This window comes from Pholcus phalangioides, unplaced genomic scaffold (assembly GCF_987345545.1).
Source record: "Pholcus phalangioides strain wild (caught in Gottingen) unplaced genomic scaffold, Ppha-v1.0 ptg000009l_1, whole genome shotgun sequence".
NCBI classification, from domain to species: Eukaryota; Metazoa; Arthropoda; class Arachnida; order Araneae; family Pholcidae; genus Pholcus; species Pholcus phalangioides.
Window position 1 is genome coordinate 30,050,632 of NW_028301602.1, and position 10,319 is coordinate 30,060,950.

General features: G+C 40.0%; 1 long non-coding RNA gene across 1 annotated transcript; it reads left to right on the top strand.

Moving 5' to 3' along the window:
- The first annotated feature begins 8,477 nt into the window (after positions 1–8,477).
- On the top strand, positions 8,478–10,062 carry LOC149082674 (uncharacterized). Its single transcript, XR_016193315.1, has 3 exons — positions 8,478–8,529; positions 9,875–9,901; positions 10,039–10,062. It is a non-coding gene; the product is annotated as an uncharacterized LOC149082674 (long non-coding RNA).
- Positions 10,063–10,319: the final 257 nt, after the last annotated feature.

Consider the following 10,319-nt stretch of genomic DNA (forward strand, 5'->3'; position numbering starts at 1 on the left):
TGATGACGTAAGCAACCTCCGAACCTCCACCCCCCCCCCCCCGATGCTGGCGTAATACTTGAATGACCCCAAAGCTATTTTTGATTGCTTTTTCAATTTCTCTCCACCTTCTTTTATTTCAACAGAGATTATGATAAAGTTCCATTCGTGGGTTACGGACGTAGTAAATGAAAATGAAACGGGCAGGCAAATTCTGTTCAACTACCCGAGCAGCCCTGCAATACAGTTCGCTGTGCACACGCCTTACGCCGTAGTCAGTCCTTTTGCCGCTGGTGTTGGATTGGAAGGTGGCAAGTCATACAAGATCAAACTACGTCAGGTCGGCTCAATTATGTCTCTTGGTCTTGAAAAAAAGAAAATCATGTTATGAATACCAATTATTATGATCAGCGAAATGCAATTTTTACTTTGATTAGCACGAAACAATGGTTCTCAAATTGTACGCCGCGGCTCTCAGGGGCTTCGTCAAGCTTTTACAAGTACGTCTCGTGTTGCACTGTGGCGAGGATAATCGATGTATACCAACGTAATGATTAGTAGAAATCAGGCTTTACCTGACCATTTGCACAACTGCCATGACAGTAGCATTGTAGATATATAATCCTTAGAGGCAAGGAAACCGCTAGGAAATGATCGCTGGGTGGGGGACTTGTAAATTACGGCGGTCATCATTTGATACATATATATGATAGGTAATATGATGGTTAAGTTATAGACCGCTGGCAAACGATAGCTGAGTAATGCAGCTGGTAAATAAAACCAATGGTAAATGATGACTGAGTGTGAGGCGGCTCTACTAAGGTAATCCCGATTACAGGGACTGATTTTGACTTGAATAGACAGGGCAGAGGATAGTCAGGGCCCTGGGATACTTTAAGAAGTACATGCTAAACCCCATGTCCCGCGGGCCAAATGGGACATTTGGAGTCATCTGATGTGGCCCGCGACCTCAAACTCAATTTTGTAAATCACTCAGGTGACACATTTACAGATTCTTTAAGTGATCGTGTCACAGTTCCCGGACCACTTAAGTGGCCCACGGCACAGCTCCAGATCATTCAGGTGGTCCACAGTAAGTAATTGTAGGTCCACAGAGAGTAAGAAGACCCCACAACATCAAAATTCAAACATTTACCATCTTTATTTCAAATTATGGAAGACAGTTGACTGAGGCGGCTTTTGTATATTTGTTGGTTTCATTTTTTTTACCCAAGAAACGGAATTATTGAAGCTCAAAAATCCAGCATAAAAACATTCGGTACGCTTCCAGGGGCCTCAAGAGGAGAGGGGCCTCAGAAAAACGAGAAGTAGTTGAATTTTTCGAGAATTTGCCAGGTAGAGAGAGCCTCAGAAAAATCACTTGGCCCGGGGGCCCCATGATGCTCTTAAGACGGCCCTGACTAGTACTAAACCACACGTGCACCTCGTCCATATTCCTCTACGGAACGTCTAACGAATTGGTGCGTGTTGGAATGTGCGTGTACGTGTGCTGAATCTAATGTGAGGTCTGTTTCCGTGTAGTGTTTGTTATGTGTATTGCTGCCATCTGCCATCAATTCTTTTAACTATAATGCCACTGACAAACCGTGCCTAAGTGAAAACACTGGCAAACGATGGTCAAGTAAAACCGCTGGTAAACGATGGCTAAATAAACGTCACTGTGAGCGATTTCTAAATAAAATTACTGGGGTAAAATATGCCTAAGTGAGGTCATTGGTAAATGATTATCGGGGGTGGGGTGGGGTAAGGGGACCGCGAGCTATTGATCTCTAGGGCAAGGTAGCCACGAGAGCCGAAAGTTTGAGAACCACTGACGTAATACACTGGAGTATAATAACATAATTTCAATAATGAAATACCGTGATTCATTGCAGAGCGAAAAGCACTTGTTGCCAGCTCCGTATCAGACAAACTGTACGGATTACATGACGGAATGGTACGCCAGAGGAAGCGTTGGACCTATAACTCAAAAGGTAAAGCCTCCCCACTCTCTGTCTGTCTCTCTCGCTGTAATCTATCTATATATATAAAATTAATTTTCTGTGTGTGCGTGCGTGTGCGCGCGCGCATGTTCTCTATACACATCTACAATTTGAGATCGATAGTCGCCAAATTTTGCATATATACCAAATTGGACCCGACTTGAACGATAGGCTACTTTAAAATTTCGTCAGAACAGGGCAAACGCCCCAAATGGGCAAAAAAACTGTCGGGCAACAATGGTTTTTGGGCCTCAACAATCACTTTCGGATCATTTACTTTTATTATCGTGGTTCCCTAGCAATGCATTTCAGACGTGTATATGCCTTTACAATGGTTTGTCACTTCTCTAATCGTGTTATGCCTGTGCCGGACCACTTAAGTGGCCCACGGCAAAGCTCCAAATCATTCAGGTGGTCCACAGTAAGTATCATGTTGTAGGTCCGCAGAGAGTAGGAAGACCCCACAACATGATACATAACATGAAAATTGAAACATTTACCATCTTTATTTCAAATTATGGAAGACAGTTGACTGCACCAGCAAGAACACGAAGCAAGCGCAACTCTGACAACATAAACACGTTAGGGTCGCACATACACTCAGAACACACATTCCGACATGCACCGATTCGTTAGAAATTCCGCATAGGAATGGATACGAGGTGAGTGTACGGTAAAGTAGCAGTCTCGTAGGCAATCCGCGACACATACACAGATCAGCGTCCTGCGCCGGCGTTTATGGTGCTACAGGTACCGTTCCAACGCCATTCATGGTTTTTTACTGCGCCAATCATTTTGCAATGCATAAAAGTGAATGTTGTTATTTGAATTCTTCGAAATTTTGTTGCTATAGCAGTAACAGCGAGAGCTAGAGTTTTGTTTTTCCTTTTCATTCTCGAGCGCATACTCGGAGAAACACCTATATCTTGAATTTCATTCGCATTCGTTGGTTTTTTGCAGCCGTTAGGGTGCTCGTATGTCGGCAAAGTTATTTTATGATCATCCTGTATATATAGCCTAAATACAAAATGGCCTAATCTCATTTTCTCCCATGTCACACATGCAGATGGTTCTGGAAGAATGCAAAGCCAACGTGAGTCTGGAACGAAGAGGTTGCATCCCATGGAAAATAGATTATCCACATCAGCAACCGTTGTGCAGAGATCGTAAGTTGATTTAGGCCAGCGTTTCTCAACCTATGATCCGCGGCCTAGAGGTGGTCTGCGGCGACGGCATAAGTGGTCCGTAGGCAAACTTCATAAATTATTAATTTGTTGGAATTGATATTAGTCATATCCATAAGTGTTCAAATAGAAATTATACATTCATACTCGTACTTGGGTTCATCATACCGCATTGAGGAAATCGCCATCCTATTTGCGGAATATCATTTATTGTAGAAAGAAAAATGCAATTAACGGCAAATTATTGCGAAAGTTGCTGAAGAGGGGACGGGCTTTCTACAAATCACAGTAAACCAAAATCTATTGAGGTATGCACGAAAAAAAGAGGGGAACACGCACATTCAAATGACTAGCTGAACATATCTCATTGAGAAAAATACAGGAATTTTACCTTCAATACAGTAAAATACGGAGCGGAACATCACCAATTGTCCCCAAAAACGATGCCATAAGTCGGCAAAATAACCAATTGTTGCTAAATTGCTGAAATGAAATTAAGGGCTGCTCATGGGCTACAGGGGGGGGGGGAGCGTGGGGGGGACATTGCCCCCTCAATGTCAAAGGTGGAGTCGACTGATCTAATGTAATATGTATATAAGAATTGACATCATCATCATCGTGCCCCCCCCCAGCAATAATGGCCGTGCCCCCCCAGACTTCCAAGTCTATCACCGCCTATGGGGCTACTGTAAATCGTGGTGAACTGAAAAGTGGTGCACGGAAAAATCGTTGAACTTTCATTACCCGACAAATATGTGAGAATTTTGTATTTTTAGCAATAATTTTGATAATATTGTAAATAAATTATGACTATCAACTTCGTTCACAATTTTTCTAGTAGATAATTACGAATTCAAATAAACATTGGGGGGGGGGGTAAACGGAACAAATGAATAAAAAGCATCTGAACAGCCAAACTACAGGAAATGTCCCGTAATACGGGACATAATTAGTTCTTTGAATTGTTTCAGACATTTTACTGGTCCTTGGGCTCAGAAAGGTTCAGGAACGTTGATTTAGGCTATTGAATAGGCACACGCAGTGTGCGAATATATAATTTAGTATCCGAAATATATAATTTTGAAGAGTAATTTCCCTCCTCTTTTCAAAATTTTAAGGGGGTATTTTTTTGTATATCAGTGAGAAACAACTCTATTTAAAAAGAATCAACGTAAGAATCTGGCACGATAGAAGTGAACTTTCTCAAGTGACTCACCTCAATTAAATTAAATTATTTAAAATTGAATTTGGAAATTTTGAATGAGATTGATCTCGTTTTGACTCCTTATCTTTCTTAAACCTTCCCTCCCCAAACTTGACTCACTTTATCTAATTGATCCCCTTAAACCCCAAGACAACATCCGCACCATAGAATTCTAATGCGTTTGGCGTCATATGGAATCATAATTGAACCCGCTGCAAATCCCATGTGTGGCGGATTTGTTCACTAAAAATTTCTGGTAATAATCGAGGTTGGCTCTACATCGGGGGGGGGGGGGGCTTTCTGCATTATGACAGCGCAGCTAATTAAGAGCGCTGGCACTGTGATGTCACAAAACTTGCGTTCGCGTGTGAAATATTCTCTCGTGTGACCAGGGGGGGGGGGGGTGTGGCGTCACGGAAAGGAGGGTTAGGGGAAGGTAATAAACTGTCTTTGTCCGACACAAAAACCGTCCAAACCAATTTCTCCCCACCCAATATCATTTTCCTACATGGTCGAATGTCTATTGACCCCCCCCCCCCCATCACCACTACAACCACAACCCCTCTGATTCTCAGTACTTCATTTATCCACGGAATGGGTTTTGAGGGAAAAACGAAAGCGTCTCACTTTTTGTGATCAATTTCCTTTCTCTCACAAAAATTCACTCTTCAATGCAATGGCTAAAGAAGTTACACTTTAAAAAGATTACCTAAAATTTGAAGGAGTAGTTTCACTCCCCCAAAGAAATTTCGAGGAATAAAATTGAATTTTGATGTGTGAATCACGCATCTAGATGCGTATTGGTGAACACTAGGAACACATCAGAATTTGCCTCACCAGCTCTCCGCGACGGACACCTTGAGGAAACACTGGACTAAATAATAGCAAACCTGACAACATAATGATGCATGTTACCTAATATCATACGTAGAGTCACTGTATGACCCTTATTTTCAGAGACATTCGCATGTTTTCCGTAATTTTGGCTGTCCAAACTTTTTTTTTAAACAAAAAAAAAAAAGAACAAAAATATCCCATTTTTTTCCCCACACATTTTCAATGAAACCCACTCATTCCTCAAATTTGCCGCTCCTCCAATCTTGCTGCCCGGGCAAAAGCCCACTGTGCCTTCCTTTAAATACACCACTGCCAAAAGCGGCAAAATTAAGAAAATGTTGAAGGGCTGAAAGTTTCCAGTTGTCCTATATGTACGGGACTCTGGCCCTTACGTAGGAAGGGGGGGGGAGGGGTGCGTTGTTTTGTATATTCATTAATAATTGGGAGTTGGGGCCTCAGCTTTCTTATAAAATTTATTGGGAGGGACTCAAACAGACTCAGTCACCCAGCTTCCGGCACCTATTGCCATTGCCTCGTCTCCCCACCCCCCCCCCCGATTTCCCTTATTTTTCTCGAGGAAATATGGTCAGCCTAAACTTTGCTCATTGGGTATAAGTATTCAGAAATGACTTACACTCGACCCCTAGGCTGCGAGAACAGTTTCAGAAAAGCTGGTCTGAAAACGGGATGCGTAAAAATATTTCCTTTTTTCTCAGTTGTTTTTTGTGAAAATTAGGAGCCATTCAAGTATTACTTAAGCAGATTTTCAGCCATTTTTGACCCCCCCCCCTTGTCAACAAAACACTGACCTTCCCCCCCCTGTCAGCAAAATTTCGTCAGCAGCTTAGAATATTTCATATCTTCAAAAAGGGGTGGTTTATGACGTAAGCAACCTTCAAACCCCCCTCCCCCCCCGTCATCAAAAGTCAGCAAATTCGACCCCCCCCCCCCGATGCTGACGCAATACTTGAATGACCCCTTAGATGCACTAACTCATGGGTTGCAAATGCAGTGATACCTCGGCTAACGAAGCTAATTCGTTCTGGATTACACCATAAAAGTTTAATAAAAGTCCTTTTATAAAACTTGAAAAATCCTACCAATAAGATCATCGGTTGCATTTTCTAGAATGTAACCGATAATCTTATTGGTGGCATTTCTCAAGTTTTATAAATGTACTTTTAACAAACTTTTATAGTGTAATCTCGGCCTTATAGCTCAGTGAAAATGGAATATTATTTCAGTCTCTTAAAGTTCCGTTCGTACAGGTTTCTCATTGTACAATAGAATCGAAATCTAGATTCGAACTCACAATCACCAACAAAATAGTGATTGCGGGTAGATAGGAACTCTACCACCACCAGGGTTACCAGATCCGAAGACTGGAAAGTCTGCGCACGCATTCTTAGTGACGTCACTTATCCAAATTTTTCCAATAGACGGCGCCACTATTTGGACTAGTAAAACCGGCCACAGCAATAATTTTCCCGAACTCTAAAACAGAACAGCCAAAAAAAAGCAGAAACGAGAAAAATTATGAGAATTTCAGGTGGCTATTGGTGAATGCGTGTGGGGGGGGGGGGGAGCACAAAAACATTCATATCAATGAAGAAATATATGTTTCAAAGTGGAGGAAAAAAATTTCCCCAGGAAAAATAATTCCGGAAACCTGAAAAGGAGGATACAAAATTGAATTTTCCGAAACATAGGAGGACGCTTGAAATGACATAAAAAGGAGGACGTATTCTCCTAAATGAAGACGGTTGGTAACCCTAACCAACCACTCAACGATGCACAATCCTCCCACAAAGAACAAGTAAGCCTGTTAGAAAATAGAGAATAATTAAAAAACTCTAGAATTTAAATGCGTACGCCATCTGCACGTCATTTTCAGAAATTCATTTAAAAAAAATTCCTTTGACAAAAAAAATTTAAGATACCGTATATACTCGTGTATAAGCCGACCCCCCCCCTCCCACTTCAGCACCACCAAAACCGCAATAAATTGAAAACCCGTGTATAAGCCGACCCCCGAAAAATCCGTGCGTTTCAGAGAAAAAAAATTGAATATATTTTCATGCAAAATGAACAGCTTACGGAAATTTACAACAGAAAACGATTCAAACTTTTTAATCCGTTTCGTCTAAGTCTCCAAGCTCATGGTAATCCATCAGATCATCATAGGGGGTGCGGCATCTTCATTTTTATCTTCATCTGGGCTGGCATCGCCATTGTCACTTTCAAAGAGGATGTCATCTTCAGTTCCATCCATCCCATTGCTAATGCAACACCTTTTGAAGGATCGGATGATAATTTCGGTGGAAACAGAATTCCACTCCTCATGTACCCATTGGCACACTAGGCCAATGTCAGGTTTCTTCAAGGCTCTACTTTTTGTAGTTTCTTTATCATCAGAACTCATCCATTCGATCCATAAATTCCTTAAATAGTCTTTGAGAGGCTTTTCGATGTTCACATCTAAAGGCTGTACAATCGACGTTAGCCCACCTGGTATCAAAGTCAATGATGTTTTCGATTTCTTTGCCTCGGTTTTGACATTATCAGTTCTGTGGGGCTTAAACATATCGCATACCAATAATGCCGGTTTCTCGAACACTGCTACAAAAATTACTACTGACTGCGGAGGGCCGATATTTTCTCATCAAAAACTGACCCGAGTATAAGCCGACCCCCCCCCCCCACTTGAGGAACGAATTTTTCCACAAAAAAAACTCGGCTTATACACGAGTATATACGGTAATTAGAATCATTCATCCCTTAATGATGAGAACACGCTGAGGTTTAAATAATACATCTGATAATAATAATACAAAGAAAAAAAGTAAATAAAAAACCCGAAAATGTTTGTGTTTTCCGTTATAAACTCAAATTATTAGTGATAACAAAAGTGAATTAATAACGCCGAGAGAAAAATAATATAATATTAACAAATTTCCACAATAACCTTTCCGAAACACACTAATAGATTCATTTTCATTCTTTTATATAGCCAACAGTTTCTCCGATAATTGTTCATTGCTGTTAAACTCGTATAATCAGCCTTGTGAGTGAGTATTATAACTGAATTATTATTACATTTTTGTGCGGCAATCGAAACCTTCTTCGAAATTCGGGCAATTGCATTTTAATAATAATTAATAAAAGAAAAAAAAAGAAACTATATGAAAATGATTGTTTCAGTGTAAGAATGTATTTGTATTCACAGGAATTTTATTTCAAGAATTTATATTATTTTATTACCAGCTCCATTGAATATACCTTAAACATCGAGGATAATCTTGTGGATATAGTTACAAATATGGTGAGTGATTGATAGTTTTTTGTTACGGTTTGCTCATATTTTTCTTAATAAAATAACTATCTCTATGAATTGTTTTTATTATTTAAGAATTTTCATTAATTATATTTTTAATGGATGATGAGCTGAGGCAAACAATTTTTCCTCAGTCAAGCTTAGCGTCGCAAATGACTTTTTTTGGTTAGCGGATGTTTACGTGTACTATACTCAACGCATTTATTATTTTTAAAATATACAGATGGCAGCGTTTGCTTATTTTTGCATAATTCTACCCGAAACAGTGTGATCAATCGTCCCGGCTTGAACTTGCTTTCATTTTTGTGCAATTTTTGAGAGGAACGACCTCATAAAAAAGAGCGTAGATATAATATAACCAATCTTATGTCTATGCATAAATGTCTGCGAGATGGAATTTCGCTATGGAGCACATACCTTTTAGAATATCTTTTAGGCCGACATTACACTATAATGGTCTTTTATCAAACTCGGAAAATGCAACCAATAAGCGCATCGGTTACATTCGCTCAAATGTAAGCGATGCGCTTATTCGTTGCATTTTTCGAGTTTGGTAAAAGTTCGTTTATAAAACTTGAAAAATGCAACCATAGCGGATATGCAACCAAATGCATAGGCGGATTAGTTAAGTTTGCTCGAATATAACAGATGTGCTTATTGGTTGCATTTGCTCGAATATAACCGATCAGTTCATTGGTTGGATTTTTCAAGTTTTATGAAAGCACTTTTACAGTGTAATGCCGGCCTTTTTTTATACAAGGACGGACATCCCTCAGATGTGGTCACCCCTATTTCACGGCCTTTATAATTTCCCCTTGTATAATAAAAGTATGCATTTCCAACCCCTGATTAACGGTCATCCCTCTTTTACAAACTTCTTTGTCTCGCCGTTGTCCACAAAAGAGAGGTTTTACTGTATTCCCTATTCCCCCTTCCCTTCCGTGAAATACATGTCAAATCACTGCAGGCTTGCTGTAGCACTGTATTTCTCGCCAAGGGATATTTATTAACATTATTTTTTTTGCATGAATTGGCGATGTCCCGTATTTAAGATGTATAGTCAAACCTCGTTAGTGCGTCACCCGGTTAACACGTCAATCCGCTTACCGGATCACTGTTTGGAAGTCCCAATTATCCTCAGGCAGGAATTGGCACAGCTATGGCTTACTCCGTTTAACGAGTCACTCCGCTTATCAAGTCATATTTTTTCTCTCCCAAGAGTGACTCATTAACGAGGTTTGACTGTACTTTGATCAATTAAATGTACAATATACGTAAAATAATGTTGATGTATTGCGTGCATTAATTATATTCTTTACAAACTTTTCTTCAGGCAATAATGCCAGGGTTCGGGTTGGAAGTGAGTATATAAATAATTTCTAAATTTCTAATTCCTTCGTAAATTTTTATCACAATACAGTGCATACAATAGTGACATTATTATTGTTATTAATTGCCAAAGTTTTTCATTTTAATTGTTGTTTTCTCTTCTCATAGGAACACGTACAAAAAGCCAAGTCTGTGAGTATAATTAATATTATTATTACTATACTAATAATCATAATGGATTCACGGAGAATTCCGTGACCGACGACAGTTCACCAGAACGAGCGAGTGACAGTCCGAGAGTGATTAGTGACGAAGAAAGTGAATGAGCAAATGAATGAAAGATTGAGCATGTGAACGAGTTAGCCAGCAAGTGAGAAATTGAGTGAGAGAAAAAATAAGTGAATGAGCAACCCCTAATTATTGAGCAAACAAGTTAGCGAGGAAATGAG